The sequence below is a fragment of the Passer montanus genome, unplaced genomic scaffold (genome assembly GCF_014805655.1).
Source record: "Passer montanus isolate IOZ18808 unplaced genomic scaffold, ASM1480565v1 scaffold38, whole genome shotgun sequence".
Lineage (NCBI taxonomy): Eukaryota > Metazoa > Chordata > Aves > Passeriformes > Passeridae > Passer > Passer montanus.
In genome coordinates, this window is record NW_024368596.1 from 3,654,079 (window position 1) to 3,673,084 (window position 19,006).

Consider the following 19,006-nt stretch of genomic DNA (forward strand, 5'->3'; position numbering starts at 1 on the left):
CTGTGGGGGGGATAGAAAACAAGAAAATAAAGATAGTGCAGAAAGTAATTTCATCCTAAGGAGCTGCAGCTGGGCCAATTACCAAAGATTAGGAACAGGCCAGGTTTAACAGGCCACAGGTGTGACCAGTGAGAAGAAGAGTGCTATAAAAGAGTGGGTTGGGCAGTTAAGAGGGGAATTGGAGTCAGTTGGTTATTCTGAGGAGGAAAGAGTCAGTGTTCTGAGGAGCTGCCCATGAGAAAACACCAAGAAGGTATGAAGCCTTTATGATAAGGAGACAACAGTATGGAACTTTTGCAATGTGATGACATTTTCCCACCACTGTTTTGGGGCGGGTTTTGCTGCACTTATTCAGTTCTTCAGCCAATAGGTTTTACCCACAGGTTGCAGTGATTATATTCCTGTGCTGACTTGACTGGAGCTGTTCTGGGGGAGTCTCTGCTGGTTGTGAAGTAGTGAATATGGGAGTATGGAGAGGTCCAATTGTAACTGCAACCTGAGCTCCAGAAGTCACATGTAGCCATGGTGTTAAGGTGCTAGAGCCTGAGATTTTTCCAGTAAAACAAAGAACATCCATTAAACCAAAGAATTGCTGAAAAAGCCATGGAGCAGACAATGTTGAATGAACAAGGACTATTCATTCAATTACATCCCCAAGCAGTAGTGTTACTTTTTTCCCTAATCTCTTCCAACAGACTTCACCTGCTGCTTCCACAGTGAAGCCTGCAGTGCTTGGTGGTGTGACAAGCAGAAAGCAGTGTTTATGATAGTGGCAAATCTCAAAATGTCTCTCTGTGCAGAGAGTCCTTTCATGGACTTGTACCTGCTGTTTCTAGCATGTGGAACAGATTGAATTGAACTGGCAGAAGTAAGGCAGTGTTATTTATTTACTTACCTGTCACAAAGTATAGCAACTGGGAGATAAGACAGATATAAAATGCAAGAAGTGTGGTAATTTAATACCAGGATAAAATCTCACTCATAGTGACTATTTAGAAATCAATATTTGTCCTAATGTATTTACCTCCAAGCTTATAATTTATAACATGAAACCAGTCAGTAAAGAGCTACTGCATAAGTGTTTAGAATTTTATTGAAAAAATGTAAATCACTGGACTTAATGCAATACTTCTTACCACAAAAACCTTGAGATAAGAAATGCAGAATAGGTTCTCTTAAGAACTCTGTGATGGGATATGCAAATTTTTTTCATTGGTGATAAGAACCATAAAATTCATATCACTCATGAACTACTCTTGTGAATGGAAGCTCCATAATATTGTTAACTGAATTTTCATTTTCAAGTGCTTGTTTATAATATCCATTATTCATGGGCTATAAGTACTGTACAGCAGAGATAGAATTTACAGTACAGGGTTGGTTTCCAGAGCAAACAAGGTGGGTCTGAACCATTAACTGAAATATGTTTCTATATTTTCTTCCAAGCATCATCTCCTGATAAGGTTTTTAACTCAAGTGACTGCTTCTAAGAGATCAGGGAAACTTTAATGTCTTTTAGATTAGGTGCAATGTCTGTACAGTCATGGCTTGCTTAGATTACCTTTTAAATAGACTTGAGCTGTCAAACCATTTTATGTCTGTCCAGTTGAAGCACATAATTTATTTTGTATGTGGAATATTTTATACGTAGCACATTTAATAAACTGGTATGTCCTTCCTTCATCATTGTGCTTCTCCTGCAAGCAAGATTTCTGAATTTCCCTGGAAATAGGATGCAAAATTGTTTTCTCAACTGTAAGCAGGTTGTTTGCCTCAAGGTAGGTTTCCACTGGTTTTGATAAGTGCGTAGGATAGAGGTTTAATGTGGCATCAAAACACAACTATCGTCTGGCTGAAAAGTGACAGCTGTTTTGCAATTTTTTAAAAAAAAAGTGTGTGGAAAAAGCTCCAAAACAATTTGCAGGAAGTAATTGTAATAGACATTTCTGGTTGAAATAAGAGAAATATTTGAAGGGATTGTACTAAACTGGGACCTGGCCAGGACAATGAGGTTAAGAAACCCCATAATATTAAAAAGGCCCAAGGATTTTTATGGCACAGAGACACACAGGTGGCAGGGAATGGGTGTCTGCTGCAGAGAAACAGTCAATATAGTAAGGAAAACTAGAGATAACCAGAGCACACTTCAGAAACTATTAAATGAACACATGTATTGGTATTTTAGTACGATTTTACTTTTGGTCTTTCTTCTTTCCCTCCCCAGCTATGATTTTGTTGACAGTAACCACTTCATTTTATTTACAAGTACTCCCAAAGGACAATTTTCTTTTGGTTTGTGTCTGGCTCTAGGGAGCCCCAAGCTGTAGGAATGGCAACCTGGGCAAGGCTTGGCCAGGCAGGGATAGGATGGGGCTTATGAGCTGCCCCTGGACTGAGTGGAGCCCTCAAGGGCTTAAATCCCCCTGGGGAGAGGCTCTGCTTTCCCAGGCAGTGTATGGCTGGAAGAGGAGGCTGCTGCTGTGCTGTGGCTGCTGTGCCAGCCCCAGGGCCCTACAGGGCTCCAGCACCCCGAGGTGGTGCAAAACTGGGACCATGTCCTGTTCCAGTGGGGTCTGGTGGGACAGGAGGGACATCTCACTGAGGCAGGAGAGGGCAGTTCTGCTGAGGGTGGGAGGATTGCTTCCTTGGCACAATGCTCTTCATGGGAAAGTCAAAAGATGTTCCAGAAAGAAGACATCTACTGTGGGAAACAGAGCAGCTCTGTCCTCGTAGCCTGTGGCTTTCTCTGCCCTGCTGGTGGTGATGCAGCAATTAAAGTGGTGACAAGGGGTGTTGGTCACACACAGGACCTGCCCGTGCCCCTCCCAGCCCACCTGTCCTCACAGAGCTGCTGTGCTCCTGGCTGAGCTGGTGACACCAAGCCCCGGGGGTGTTGGTCACACACAGGACCTGTCCTTCTCCCTGCCCTGCCTGTGCCCCTCCCAGCCCACCTGTCCTCACAGAGCTGCTGTGCTCCTGGCTGAGCTGGTGACACCAAGCCCCATACACCTAACCCTGCCTGGGGGGTGTGAGAAACATCAAATGCTTAGGCAATGACACAGGTTAAACCCTGCTTGGGTTAGTCATAACCAAGCCATGCATGAAGTGGTAGCTGGGCCTTTGTCTGCAAACCTTGAGGGCAATTGATTCCATGTGAGACTCTTCTGATGTCTCCTAGACCAGGAATTTCCTTCCCTCCCAGGATCATCCCTTCCCTGTAGGCCACCACTGAAAGAGGGGAATAGACAAGTGAAGGAAAAAGAACTGTACTTTGACTTGAAGCCCTTTGGATTCTAGAGTAGACCTTATACTGCTTTCCTCATTGTATAGAAATGTGTATATGTATGATTATTTATTTTTTGACATAGCCTGTGTTTTCCTAGAGGAATCAAGGCCAGTCATACATTTCAAATTATTTGCTACACAAAAGTTCTGGGTTTTTTCCTCCTGGGTACTTCAGAACAGATGGAAAACGCAGCAGGTGCTGCTAATGTTTTTCTACCCTTGGGAAAACTTGTCACAGTTACCTGTTTATCTTGTTTATTTTGACATTTTGCTGCCTGAAACTGCTCTGTAACATAAAAACACATGCAGGGCGGTTAGAGTTGAAGTCTTACGGATTCACATGTTCTTGAACAATTGAAAATCAATAACCTACAAGCAACAAAGAAAAATGTGGGGTTTTGTGCATGTGGAAGACAGCTGGTATTTTTATTTTTACTGAGGAAATGCCGTGGAATTATTTGGGTAGGAAGGGACTATAAAGCTCATTTAATCCCAACTCTCCTGCCATGGGCAGGGACACCTTCCACTGGACCAGGATACTCAAAGCCCCATCCAGCCTGTCCTTTAATACTTCCAGGGATTGGGGCAGCCACAACCTCTCTGGATAACCTGTGCCAGGGCCTCACCACCCTCAAAGGGAAGAATTTCTTCCTTATATCTAATCTAAGCCTGTCCTCTATCAGTTTGGAACCACCGTTTCTTGTCCTGTTATTCTATGCCCTTGTAAGAATCCCTCTCCAGCTCTCTTCTGGCTCCTTTAGATACTGTAAAGTGCTATAAGGTGACCCTGGAGACCCTGTATTTCCATCAGGGAATGCAGGGGTTTGCACTTTGTGTATCAGTGCCTGAGAAGTGTAAAATGAGCTTTGCTTTAGATGCCATGCACAAGCTTTTCCTTTGCTTTTCAACAGGTCAATGGAAGCCTCAGTTTATTTTTGCCATGTTCTTAGGGCTGTGCAGAAAAAGAATGAGGAGGTTGGTAATACAGCCACTGAAGGGTTTCCTGTGCTCAGCATGTTGAAAAAGTGAGGTTTGTAGAAGACAAGCAGGGCCAGTTGTGCTGGCAGTCTGCGGAGTCCCGCTCTGCAGCGGCACCGGCGCCGCTCGTGCCTTTGTGAGAGCTCTGAGTGGGGATGCTTCTCCCCTGCTGATCCAGCTGAGCCTGCAGGGAGATGGCCAGGCTTTACTCCAAGAAGGAAATAAAGACTTCGATTTTAATTGTGGGTCTGACAGAATGTGTCATTTCAGATGCCAGATTTTTCCCTCAGTCTGCTTTCTGATGCTGAAATTTTGGGAAACAATTAATAGTCTCTACTGCTCCCACCCCAAGAGGGGGCATCTTCTGAATGCTTGGAGCTTTTTGCTTGCCTTAGAGTGTGTTTGTAGGTATTGTTGTTTGAGGAATTGCTGTTGCATACAAGTGACCTCTTTGAAGGGGCACGGAGCAGCAGCACAGCTGGTGGTAACAGCTGGGAGGGCAATTGCACAGTCTCTCCATCTTCATGCTGTGTGGAGTATGGGAATAGGGCTTTTGGGTGAGGAACAAATTGCACCTCTCTAACTTCACTGTCCCCTGGGGCTGCAGCAGAGAATACTTATTTCAGCCTGAGATGGAGGTGGGGTGGGCGCTTTGGAGCAACTTCTGTAGGTCTTCTAAATTCTGAGTGGTGGTTTATTGGTTTGCTCGTAACTTGGACTTCTTAGTGGTGCAGTTGCATCTGAAATTTACCTTTGAGGCTTTGAAGTAAAATGAATCCTGACAAGTGTCTGAATTCAGAGCTTTCAGCTGAGAGTTATGTCTCAGTGTTTAACATAAATTAATACTAGCCATTAAACATCTCAGCTGCTAATTAAATGGACGATTTCTATGTTATGTGTAAATCCATCCATATCTTCATTTTGCAGCCAAATAGAATTTTATTAAGGCACTTCAGTAACTGTAAAGGGACAGAAACAGCATTTTGGGGTATTTTGGGTTTAGTGAATTATGTCACTGTCTTGTAGTGATTACTAAATACCTTAATGATATGTCTGGTGGAATTTATTCTAGTTTTGGCAGGGCCATTAGGATGATAAAGAGCTCAGCAGGGAAGAGTAAATTACAGCTGAGCTCAGAAATGGTGCTTGAATCTTTAAAGTCCATAGTTGCTGTAAGTCTTTACGAGGATGTGTAAAAAGAGCTAGATAGCTTTGTATGCAAGTCTATTTGTCAGACATACTGCACATCAAACACTGCCTTAAGCTGCAGTTCCTTTATATGACCAATGTGGAGAGGCTCCTTTTCCCAGCCTCTGCTCTCATATTTTTAGTTAGCAGCTAGCACTGACCTTGCTTTCCCGGGTTTTGTGTCGATTGAAGAGTGGATGCTACCTAGTGGTTGAAGCAGGGGACTGAGTGGAGGTGACAAGTCAGGACATCTTGCCTCTGTCCTTGCCTCTCTCTACTTGTTTTGTGACCTTGAACTGAAGTGTGTTTTACTTTGGTTTTGAGATGTAGTTAATTACGCTGCAAAACACTGAGGATGAGACAATTAGGTTATCTAAGGGAATTGCACAATGATTAATGCTTAATTTGCTTTGTGGTTTCTTTGTTTCTCATTAAGCCTGCTGAAGCAGGACCTTTGAGGTGAAAATCAAAGGTGAATATTGGTTTTAGAAGTGTAGGGGACTGAATAAGTCAGCTGTGACAAAGCTTTGCAGAGCCCATGATTTTTTACTGGCCTGGGGAAAAACCCAGGGCCTGGGTTGTGTGTAAAAGGCTGTCACCTGCTGCAGTCCCCTGATTTTTTATTTTCTGTAACAGAACAACTCTTGTGAGAACAGTCAAAAGCAGTGGGGGAAAGATCAGCAATGCAGGCCATGCTTGATTTGCTTAGATGTGCAATTATCTGTAACACATTAGAGTCCAGTCAAGCTCATTTATAATTTCCCTCGTGGGATTTGTGGAGTTGTTTCAATGCAGACGTAGGACTGATTTTATTTTGGTTTATTTGGTGTTCATACTAATGTCTACTGCCTAATTCTAGCCTCTGCAGGTGTTGTGATAATTGAAATGAGCCAGTTTTCTTGGAGAAAATACTTAGTGACAATGAAACCTCAGATTTGCTGCAATATTCCTTGGCCAGACTGAGTAATTCTCCCTCCAGCATTGGGTCATGCATATGTATTTGTGGGCTAAACTCCTCCTGTAAGTGTATTAGGGAGGAAACAGTAGGACTGATTCTTTTCCTTTGTTTCCCAGCAAAGTGAACAAGACTAATTTCACTGAAAGCTGTAGTTATGCTAATGTAACATTGGTGTAGGAGGAGAACTGTGCCAAATCCAGAATGATTTGGTTTTATCAGTTAGAAATTAGGACTGTTGGAGGCAAAAGTGGCAATAAAAAATGAAAGTGAGAAGTGATTTAACGATGGAAGTATAAATAGATATTTTTAAAAAATTAAACATTGCTCCAGCAGTTCACGTGTAGGCAAAATTAACAAAATCCATGATGTTTGCAGGGGGGCAAAATGTATCATGTTCAGCTGACATGGGACTAGGGATTTAGAGGGAATTGGCAGGCAAAAGCCCTTTTAAAAAGCAGTGTAGGAGTTGTAGTCTGTGAGGCTGGGGGTCACTGTCTTGCTATACCATTAAAAAATGGTATATAAATTGTATATACACATAATGGTATATATATTAAAAAGTATTAAAATATTTCTATGCTCTACAAACCTACATTGTGTCTGTATTGAATATTCTTAAATGCAATGAAAAGCTGTATTTGGAGGGAGACATCAGAGATATTACATTAATGTATATGCACATATATGAACTCTCACGGGTAGTATTGTTACTGCTAGAGTCCCTCAATTTGAGGGAAAATAGCAGTGGCTGTGTGGACTGGTGAGAGAGAGATTCATGTAGAAAATGTGTATTTTAAGCTACAGTGGAGGCTTGTCAAAACTGAGGCATAATAGCTTGTGTTCTCAACAAGAATATCTCATCACTTAGATTAGAACCATTTAGCTTGGAGAAGACCAAGTCCAACCAAGCTCTGCCAAGTCCAGCTCTAATCCATGTCCCCAGGTGCCACATCTGTGTGTCTTTTAAGTCCCTCCAGGAATGGTTGTGTTGGAGGTGTTCACAAACAGGACAGGACTGCTGGGATACATTCTTTGGGTTTTATTGTGGTGTCAGTCTCATTACATGCTTGAGACAATTGAAAGGTGGCAGCAGCTCATGCCTTGCTAAAGATGTCTTTGTTATAGAGTATTTTAAAAACTTTCTAGCCAATAGCACATTGTTAAAGCTTATAGATGATTGTTCTAGCTAATCACTAAAAGCTTACATACACTTGCTTCAAACAATGCTTGCTTGTCTGCTTTTCTATTAACAATACATAATACTCTATTATTAAGTTTAAAACCTTCTCCTATCTTGTTAGGCATATTTTTCTACAGTCTTAAGGTCTCTCTTAGCTAAACCTAAAACTCAAATTATTGTTTCATGTCCTTGCTTGCTATACTACTGTAACTTTTCTACTTTCAGGCTCTGCTCTTTCTAAGGACTACTTTTACAGTTTTCTGAAAATAATCTTACCTTTACTGTTTCCCACAATGGTGACTCCACCAGTTCCCTGTTCCACTGCTTGACAGCCCTTCCAGTGCAGGAATTTTTCCTAATATCCAATCTAAACATCCCCTGGAGCATCTTGAGGCAATTTCCTCTTCTGCTGCTTGTTGCCTGGGAAAAGAGACTGGCCCCCACCTGGCTGCAGCCTCCTTTCAGGCAGTTGTACAGAGTGGTAAGGTCCCCCCTGAGCTTCTTTTTCTCCAAGCCAAGCTCCCTCAGCTGCTCCTCACCAGCCTTGTGCTCCAGCCCCTTCCCCAGCTCCACTCCCTTCCCTGGGCAGGCTCCAGCCCCTTCCTGAGCTGAGGGGCCCAGAGCTGAGCCCAGGGTTTGAGGCGTGCCCTGACAGTGCCCAGCAGGGCTGGATGGTCAATGCCCTGATCCTGGTCCTGCTGCCACACCACTGCTGGTACAGGCCAGGTGCCACTGCCCTTCCTGGCCAGCTGTGCACATCTGGCTCCTGTTCAGCTGCTCTCGACCAGCACCCCCAGCTCCTTTCCCTCTGGGCCCCTTCCAGCCCCTCTGCCCCGACCCTGGAGCACTGCAGGGGGTTGTTGTGTGTAGGATCCAGCCCTTTGCCTTGTTGAGCCTTCCCAAACTGCTCTGGACCCATCAATCCAGCCTGCCCAGATCCTCTGCAGAGCCCTCCTGCCCTCCCAGCCAATTGGTGTCATGCAAACTGAGTGTGCTCTTGATCCCCTCCTCCAGATAACTGATAAAGATCATAAACAGGACTGGCCCAAACAGAATTCGTCACAATTAGCTGTAAAATTGCATCCACTGCTTTGGTTTGTCAGCTAGACTGAGTTTCTGCTGCTTCGAAGTCACTTGGGTTGGATTTTATGTCGATGGGATGAGATGCATGAGGGGTGAATGTTTTGCAGACAACTTCACAGCTGCTGTGAAATTAGATATTCAATTATATTATCTGTTGTGTTTCATTATTCAGAAATATATCCAGAGCTTTTGTAGCCATCCTTTTCTAAATAATTTAACTGATTATAGGAGTGTTGTTGGCTGTGTGAAATTCCAGCTAAATGCTCATCCCTGGGCCAGCTTCAGGTGAGCAGCTTGTGCAGTGACATCTTCACTCTTTGCCAGTGCTTTAGATGGAGTTAGGCAGGAATCCTGAGAAATAAAAGGCTGAATTAAGAGTGCCTTGGCACTGGACTGGGCTGGGCATGGGGATCTTTGATCACTTGCCTGGCTCCCACTGCACTGCCTTTGGCTAGAGATATGATATCATATTATTATTATTATTATGTCAGTAAAGAATAATTACTGTGGTGGTATTTCTTTTTGTAAAGGGAAATGCAATCACCTCTTCATTTCACTTATTTCTAATTAGCTGGTTAAATCAGGTGAAATGAAGGTGTTGTGTTTTAGGCCCCCTAGTCTGTTGACAGTGTGGCAGGTATGATCAGAAGGGAAGGGTAGCCCCAGAAAACTCTGCAGAGGGGATGGCTCACAGTGCTTGCCCTGAGGGCTCCCTGCTCATGGGATTCATGTGCTCAGGCAGGCAGAGCTCTGCAGCCACTTGTGCCAGCAGCACCACGAGCACTGGCGTGGCCTTTGGGATGCAATTCTGCACAGGGTCCTCTGCAGTGCCCAGCAGTTCTTGGGAAAGTCTGTGGAAGAGGCTTTGGTAGCCAGCCAAGCCCTGGTCAGCCCCCACCTGATGTTTATTTTGAGTATTTTCCTTTTGGAACAAAATGTGCTTTGGAGTTTAGTGATAGGAAATGGGGCTCAGGAGTCTGACAGAAAAACTGAAACATAAAAAACCCTGAAACATAGCAGGATTACTGCTCCTGTCTTTCCTTGTTTCTACATCTGTCCCAGGCCACTTGCAGATTGAGGGGATGCCTAGAGCATCTGTGACCAGGGGGGTCACTGTTGTAGGACTCCAGCAAAGCTGAGTGCAGGAAAAGCTGAAAAATACCAAGCAGCTCTTTGCTGTGATGAAGTGAAAAAATGCATTTATTGATTACTTTTTAAGGTGAATCAATCCTGAAAAGAAGAGCCATAAAGACTCTTTTTATTATAACATTATTAAGCCTTATTATGGGCAAACTGCCATTACAGCAATTACTGTACTTTGGTATACTCAAGGCTGCCTATGAGACTGGTTTAAGAGGTGAAACCATTTGTTATTTCCTCTACTACCCAAATATAAATTATATGTCCTGTAATATTTGGTAAGGCTAGGTTTTCAGGGAAATCAGAAGCTCAATTATTCATGCCCTATATTAACATCAATATTTCATGGTTAAGAAGAGGCATTTATGTGAGCCTGGTGAGATTTTTTAAGCCTCCTTTATTTTGTGTTGTATTTAGAGAAAGACTTTAACTCTGGAAACAGACCAATAGACTGATGCATGGGCTTAATTCATGTGAAGTTGTTCTGCTCAGCTGGAGCTTTAAAAGAAAAGTGATGTGGCCATGCTGTGCTTGGCCCTCACCCTGCTGCAGATCCCTCTTGGGGCTGTGGCATGGGATATGGAATTCTTGGGAGATGATGGGAAGTCTTGCTGTTAATTGGTGGGATGCTTGAGCAGGTCCCATCCTGGCTGATGTCAACTCAGCACCTCAGTTTTGAGGGTTTTGTGCCCACAGCTACAAATTATGAAGGTGCCCAGAGGGAAGCTTCACTGAAGTGCAGGTCACAGGGCCCAGCAGTCTTACTCAGGCTTGCCTTGCTCATCTTTGGGCTCTAACCCTGGAGAGTCACAGGCTGTCACCTTTGTTCCCATCTGACAAATGAGATGGAGTTTGTTGCTCTGCCCATGTACAAAGATGCTCAGACCCATCTTGGGTCTCCTGTGTTTAAATTTATAGCCCTGAACTTGAATTTGAGTACCTCCTCTGAAGAGATTTAAATTCCTGGAGTAGCTTGAACTTGTCTGTGGGTGAGCATCATAATCAAGTTTAGATAAAAGGAAAGAGCATTTCAGAAAACCCAGGGGGAATAAAAGCTGGTAATTTCTACAGGGGCAAGGTTCATGGAGGCAGTCAGAGAGCTTTCACTGCAGGATTTGTTTTGGTGTTTTATCCCTGCAATGAGCATGTCTCCCTTCTGGTAAGCCTTGGTCCTACCACAGTGACTTCTTGAGGGGACAGCTTGGGACACAAGAGGGAGATGGACCAAAGCACTTGGTCTCTTCTACTGAAACACTCCAGCATTTCTATTAATGCAAATATTTCCCTTTTTTGAGTTACCTTTCTTGTCTGCACTCTTCTCTCTGTTATATTAAGGAAGAAACCCACCAACTGCTTTTTGGCTAATTTGATTATGATCAGATCACAGCCATTCAAAAAACAAAACAGCAAACAACAAAACAAATCCTCTTTTTGAAATCTTCCCTTTGTGGTGTGGTTCAGCTTTGATTTTGGTGTTTCATTAAAGCAGCAGAGTTCACACTGCTGTAATCAGAGGCCAATTGCCACTTCAGTACAAAGCTTGACTCCCAAGAGTCTCATAACTTGCCTGTACAACAGGTAAATAGCTGTTATCCTGCAAAACTGAGGTATTGTCTTAAAACTATTCATGCCTTCCCCCTTCTCCTCTCTGTTCACCCCACCCCTTCCTACCACCAAGGCTCCCCAATATTCCTGCTCAAATTCAAGCACACTTCAAGCAAGCAGTTGATGTTGGCAAAAGGAATGTACAAGAGGTCACTCTGGTCATGGTCCTGCCTGTGTCCCCACCACTCACAACTGCATCCAGCTATGTCACACAAACTATCATAGGCAGAAGAAAATCTCTGGTCATGGTCCTGCCTGCGAGTTGCACTCACAACTGCATCCAGCTATGTCACACAAACTATCATAGGCAGAAGAAAACTGTCTTAAAACCAGAAAGGCAACTCTAGCCCTTTCTAGCTCCTAGAATGCTGTTCTAGTGACTCTCTTAGTTCCCAGTGGAACTCACCTGCATGTCAGTGTTTGGGGGTTTTGCACTGTTCTTCATCTTGTCTAAAACTTCTCCCCTTCTTTAGTGAGGTTGTCTTGCTGCTGAATCCCAGTGAATTAACTGTGTCATTCCTTACTCATGTCTTGGTTAATGCTGGCAGGTTCTGTTTCCAGGTCAGGTAATGGCAGAAGTACAAAACAGGAGAAATGAGGCTCTTGTGCTCTGCCTCCCTGTGCTGTGGGAAGCCTTGCTTGGAGCAGAGTTTTTTCCTGCCCGTGGGAACAAAGGGGAGTACCCACAACTGGAAATGTTTCTCTTGAGTACAGCTGTCCTGTGCACATCTCACTTGGTTTTAAAAGTGTCTGTGGCATCTAAACAATTTATGGCAAGTGGAAAACAATTCAAACTGGAATATTGTTCTAGGTGTGATAATGGCCCCTGTCTTTTTGGGCCTCTTCCTGCTGTAAGAGCTGAAGGCTCCTCAAAGGGTTGGAGAAGAACCTCACAGTGTGCTTTGACAGACTTCTCAGTGATACTCCTCAATGCTCTACATCATTCATGCTTCTAACACGCTGCAGTGTCAGAAATGGCAATAGACCTTAAACAGAATCTTTGGAATGTGCATACGAGTTTGCCCTGACTGCACACTTCACCTCTAAGTTTGGTTAGGTTAGGTGCTTTGAAAAAAGGAAAAGATTTGTTCTGTCAGTCTGCTTCAGAGCCAACTGAAATGTCTAATAAGTCAAATAACTTTTCAAAAATTATCCTTATTTCTGCTGGTGTCCCTGGGGTTATATCTGTATGCAATGCTGACTGACTACAGCAGTGCAGTCAAGAGAATCTGCATTTTTTTGTCAATTTTCTATTCATTAGCTGCTGCTGCTAACAACACTTTCTTCACATCCTTGTCTTGAGTCACTACACTCTATTATTTGGAATAGGGATTGATCCTTGATGTGTTTTTGCAGCAATATCCGGTATCATTAGGCTTGAACTTAGCTACAAGTCTTGGTCTGTGTTCCATTGCTAGCGCTAATTGATGTCAGTTTTAATTTTGTGAATCCCTGACTATTTGGATGTGTCTGTGTATATACAAATATAAAGAATGCCTGTCTAAAACATCATGTTACTGGTGTATGTGGGAAGCGCTGGGATCTCCTGTGAAGCATCTTAATTAGTTTTGCCTTTCATGTTGACATCCTAAATTCTAGGCTTGATTTATGGATCAGATTTTTTCTCCCTTGTTTGTCAAAACAGAACAACTTCTTTAGAGCAGAACATAATGCAAATACTAATTAAAACTGACAAGTCAAATTGATGTCACCTATTTTTAAGTGGAAGAAAAAACTAAGAAAAATCTATTCTGCCCTTGTTGAAGTTGGCTGAAACATGATTACTGAAATCTGTGAGCACAGAATGAGTGTTCTGCTTTTGCTGTTTCTTGAGGCAGGATCAGCCATCCATGAGTTGAGAGAGCAGAGCTGCTGCCCCTGGGGCAGGACAGCTTCTCTCCAAGCTGCTTTGCTGCACTTGCTGACAGCTGCCTTGATGCTCTCTGCTGGCAGCTGGGCTTTGGCCAGATGTGATCCCAGATGTGATCTCTACAGATTGCAAATGTGAGCGTTGGGGCTGGCAGTCATCAGCCCTGTCCCTCCAAAGTGCTCTGGAGCTTGCTGGGAATGAGCTCCTCAGCTGGAGCCTGGCAGTTTGTGTTGTGCAGGAGGGTGGCCCATGCCAGTGGTGAAAGCAGCCTCGTTCAGCTGCTGTTTGGCAGGGGATAGGACAGGTGCTGCCCACAGAGAACTGGCTCTTGTCACAGATGACAGGAGCGTGGGAGCCCTCTTTGTGTAGCAGGGAGTTTGGATGGCTGATAATTACTTCTTTCCCTCCCTCCCTGGGAGGCAGAAGATGTTACAGGCACCTAATTATCATGAAAACTTAAGGAGTTTTTTGGTTTAGATCTAGTTTTCTTCCAACACAGAGCACTGCATCATTTCCAGTGCATCCTGGTGATGTGCTGATGGTGTTCTGCTGCTGAATAGCCCAATAAGAAGTAATTACCCACACTTATTTGGTGAAGTGCATTTTCTTGATGGTGAGATGCATAGATGATAACAAAAATATTTCCTGTGTGGATAGACATCCACTAGGGTACAGTGCAACCATAGTATGCATAAACCTTTATAAAAATGGAGATATGTCAGATATATTCTCATCGTGTCTTAAAATTAGATTTATGGTATGGTGATCCATGCATTGTGTTCCCTTTCAGTCTGTATGCATCTGCTAATGATAGATACTATTAATAAGCTTTTTCTCCCCATGTCTTGTGAAGATTCTTCTACTGCTCTCCACAAGCCTGTGTTCTTTCTGATGGCCTCACTCTTTTAACCAGCCCTGGGAACCATCAGTCTGTCAGTGCAGCTTCAGCGCCCAGCAAGTAGCTGAGTGCTGGAACTGTCCTTAGGTCAGTGGGTTTTATTCTTAATCTACTCCTATCCTTGTTTGATTGGGGATGTAAAGGCTACTCGGAAAGAAAGCCATTGCCTTTTACTTCCTGGATTAAGATGTCAGTTACCCCATCGCTAAATTTAAAAAAAAAATCCAACAATTTTTCATGTTTGGCTTTTATGGTTTAAAAAAATCCACCACCCCTTCTTTCCTCCTGACTCCTTGTAGCTTATTGTGCTGGTTGAAATGGGTTGGCTGTGTAGCTTGAGAATGAATTTCAGGCAAATATCTGAGTATCTTTTTGACTAGAACTTGTACTTCTTATCAAACTTTTACATTAAAACTCTTGTAAACAAGCTTTCCAGAGCTGCTCTTGCTGAGAGCTGGCTTGGTGCTATCTGCTGGTAGATGGGCTTTGGCCAACAAAACACTTGAGAGAGGCTCCATGGCTCTCCAGGGAACCAGACTGTGTAATCCATTTCCATGGATGACACTGAGGGCAATGAGGAGGCAATCTGCTGAAGGCAAATAATGGCTCACATTTTTTTGATGCCTGGGCTTCTGTGGGGTGAATGGAGTATCTGTGTTTTTCAGATGAGAAATAAAGGCCAGATGCAGTGCTGGGATGGTGCCAGTTGCAGTTTCTAGAGTTTTGGTCTGGAGCATGAAATGAGCTGCAGTGAGGCGTGTGGCAAAGCAAGGCAAAGTGGTGATCAGTAACCTGATTAGAGTGAGGGCACAGGGGGTGCTGGGGGCACTGAGATCTGCAGTCCCCTCTCTGTGGAAGGCAAACACCCTTTCTGGAGCTGCAGGAGAAGCTCTCTGCCTGGGACAGGAGGCCTGTCTGGCTGTGCAGCAGGCACCACTGCTGCCAGTCAGCTCTTCCACCACCTCTGCTGCCTGAGAGACACTGTCAGGGGTGTGACAGAGCAGATGTGGGGTACCTGATGTCAGCCAGCGTGAATCCATGTCTTGCCTCTTGAGATGCAGCAGTGAAATTCAGGAAGAGGCAGGGATAGGTGTTTAATAACACCTCCTTTAGAGCGTGGCCGTGATGCTGCAACTGAGCTTCCTGGGGTAAGACATGGTGGAAAGAGGCACTGGGGAGCAGGAGGAAGAGGAAATGGCTCTGAGATCTGGAATATACATGAGCAGATTGATGGGTCTGTAAGGACCTTCCCAATGGTTTGTGTTCATAACAGACAAACTGCTCCAGCAGCAGGAGAATGGAATACTGAATACAAAGCTAAGGAGAAAAAAACTTCTGCTGCAAATGTAGTCTTTGTGATCCTTAGGGAGCTGATTTGTTCCTAAGTGAAGCCCCATGTGACTTGGATCCATCTCCAGGGAATCACTGCAGCACAAGTGTAGCAGACTTCATGCTGCTGATCACCTAAGGACTGGTGACATCAGCTGCAATAACGGGTAAAGACCTGATCCCCATTTACTGGAAAAAGGTGACAGTGCAGCCGTGATTCTTTACATTTTTGAAATAGGTGAGCACAGAGATGTGGGAGGTGTCTGGGCACTTCCAACATCCCATCCATATTTCCCCAGTTTCAGCAGTGGGAAGTAAAACCTTTTCATTGTTTGGTAGCAGTTATCAGTGTGATGTGAGCCTGGATTACTCTAACAATTAGTATCACATTAAAACCAACAGGCAAGAAACCTGTTTTAAGTAAGAGTGAAATCTCTGGTGACAAAAACTTTGTCCTTCCAGCACCATGTGGGTTGGGGCTGGATGCCCACACAGGACACAGGTCTGCACTGGCCTGACAGGCGAGTGAGGAGTGGAGCTGCTGGGGCAGAGCCACAGGGGTGATGGAGGGAGGTGCTGCTGTGCCAGGGGCAGGCTGCTTTCCCCCAGCTCCCTTCCCACTGCCTCCAGCCCAGCCACGGCCTGTGGGGAGCTGAATGCTTTGCACCACAAACGTGCAGTGGTGAGCCTGGATGTTACCACAGCAATGTCTGTGAGCCTGCAGCTCTCCCCAGGGCTCTGGCATCCTCTGGACAATAACTGGGTGAATCACTTGGCAGGGAGAGGGGAGGTCTAGTGCCAAGGGAGCTCCATGGCAGAGCATGGCCCAGGTGCCTGTAGCTCCCCAGGTGCTGGGCCTAGCGCCTGTTTTATCCCAAGACATTTTTCCCAGTCTCTTTAGCCCACTGTGGTGGTGCCATCCAGTTGACAAGTCCCACTGGGATGCAGATAGATATGTCTGAAGCTGCACTTACTGAGTGCTCCGTTCTGAATGAGTCCTGGCAAGCAGCCCGTGTGCTGTAACTTGGCCAGCTAACAGCATGCTCAGTGTGTGTGAGCTGGCTGGTTTGAGCCTCAGCAAAAGCAACTGGAAGATGTTCCTAGGACATACATAGGAGAAACTGTCATTTTCCCATGGAATTGCAGATAAGAGCAAGATTCTTTGGCTTAATTTCCTAAAATATGAAATTCTGAAATGTTGTCATTGCTGATCTCAAGATCATTTTTGAGTAGCTCAGCCGTCCTTTTTTGCTGAAGTAGTACCAGTACCTTGGTGAAGGTCTTGGTTTGTGGCTGGGTCAACCAGGGAATCCATTCATCAGATGCAGAAAAGATCTGTTCCAACATCTGTCCAGCATGCCAGTCACACAAAGCAGATGGCAATCACATAGCTTATTTAACTGCACTGGCTAAAGTACAGTTACATTGCCAAAATACGTGCCCAGCCTTGCACTCCATGCAATTTTTCAAGGTTAATATTTCTGCTGTTTGTAGTATTTGATTGCTAGAGGTAGTGAAGCAAAGATTGTCAAAGATTATTAAAACAGAAAATTTTGCAGGTTTAGATAATTTGGAAGTAATACTGGACATATCACCGTACTGAATTGTTGCTTTTTAAAATCATTGTTTCATAACAAGCTTTGCACATGTAGCCCTACTAACAGCCAAGATAGAAAAAATTTTATATAGTGATGTCTTCTTAGAGGTGGGGGTGTGTAGTTACACTGTGGGTTGGATGCTGTTATTTTCTAACTACTGTTCAATTACAAATTTTCTGATTCTCTCTTAACACTGCTTGCTGCTTTTCTTGCTCTCTGGTGCTCTACCTGGCAGAAACCTCCAGCTTTTTTTCCTTAACAGTTCAAGTAATGTTCAAAGTAGAATATTGCTAATAATTACACCAGGGATATATCTTTCTGAAGGCAGATATTGAAAATTCAAAACTGGAAGACACAAGGAGAAACCAGCAATATTTAAGTCTAAACTCTGGCATCAGTTTAGATGATGGCTTTATTGCTGATAATCTCTCAGCAGTGTCAAATGGGGAGTCCTTGAGGGTAGTTTTCTTTTACTCAAGATGAAGTAATGGACAGGTTTGTCTGAAAATTGAGAGCTTAAATCTTCAGTACTGATTCATACATTGTTTTTTGAAGTGAGAGGCATTTAATATCTTATTTTTGCTCATGTGTACAAGTGCTACACAGGTGAAATCCAACTTCCATCTGCTAAACTAAGAAAGCTTCTTTAGCAATCAGTGTTGGCAGCTGCTGAGGTCCTCTGAGCTACAGCAGAAGCTGTGGCAGTCGAAGAAACAGCAGCTTGGAGCTGTTCAGCACCTGGGAGCTCCTTCCATGAGGTTCTCTGGTCAGCTGAGAAATACTAATGACTTGACCTCAGTATAGTTTTTAAAGCCTTCTGGCTCAGGATCAAGGGTGGGTGTTGTTTTGCCCTCAAAATGCCTGAATTACGTCAATGACTTGGATTTAGTTGAAAACTTCGGAAGGAAATGGAGCAGTAGCAAGGGGGAAGGCAGCTGAAAAATAAGGATATGGCTCAGGGTCAGTGAGATGTAGAACTAATCAAGATAATATTTTGGAGATTACTATTAATGCTAGAAAGCTGTGTGTAAATGAAGACTACACTGACCCGTGATACTTAACCCTGAATCACTCATAAATCAGGACACTGCGCTCGCTGACGCGCTGCACAGCGAGGTCAGGGATCCAAGACTTGGGAGGGAGCCTCAAAGGCTGCCTCGTGCTCAAACTGGGCTCAGCAGAGGAGGATCATGCCCTAGTGATTCATAAATTAGGTTAATGTAAATCAACAGTAACATATTTTGCTGTTCCATTGTTTTATTTTTTTTTTCCTTGGCTCTTCTATGAGGAATTTAAACATCAGGAAGTGGCTTGGTTTTTCTGAAGGAAATTCACAGCACAGGCAGACATTTCTTTTTCAGGGGACATAATTGTCATTTCAGCCAGCTCTGCCTTTGAATGTCACAAACATCCAGAACCTTTCTTCACTACCTGGAATTTGCAGGATCTCTCTCTGCAGAGTATGCATGACCTGTGCCTCAGAGAGGGTTTGTTTAGACTAAACTCTTCTAAAACAATAAAAGGAGCAGAGCTTATGATGTGGATGCCTTGTAGCATACATCCACTGCACGTGTGCATTTAAGGGTCAGGCTTGGAGGGAATCACTTGACTGGGTTAATGAGGCTAAAATCATCTTTTAGTCATGGTTCAAAATTCTGGACAAACTTTCTGTAAATTAATTCTCTGTAGCTTCACCACCACAAGGGGTTGGAAGCTTGGAGTGGCCTGGTCTGCCAGTCTGTTCCTTAAAAATTATCGAAGACCTACAATCAAACCCTTGATTCAATTTCCTCCCATTTGGCTCTACTGGTTCTATCCCTGGGCTCAACCAGGGACCAGCAGTGATGGAGATGGAGATTAGTGGTGATCAATCTAATTTACTGGTTGGCACATT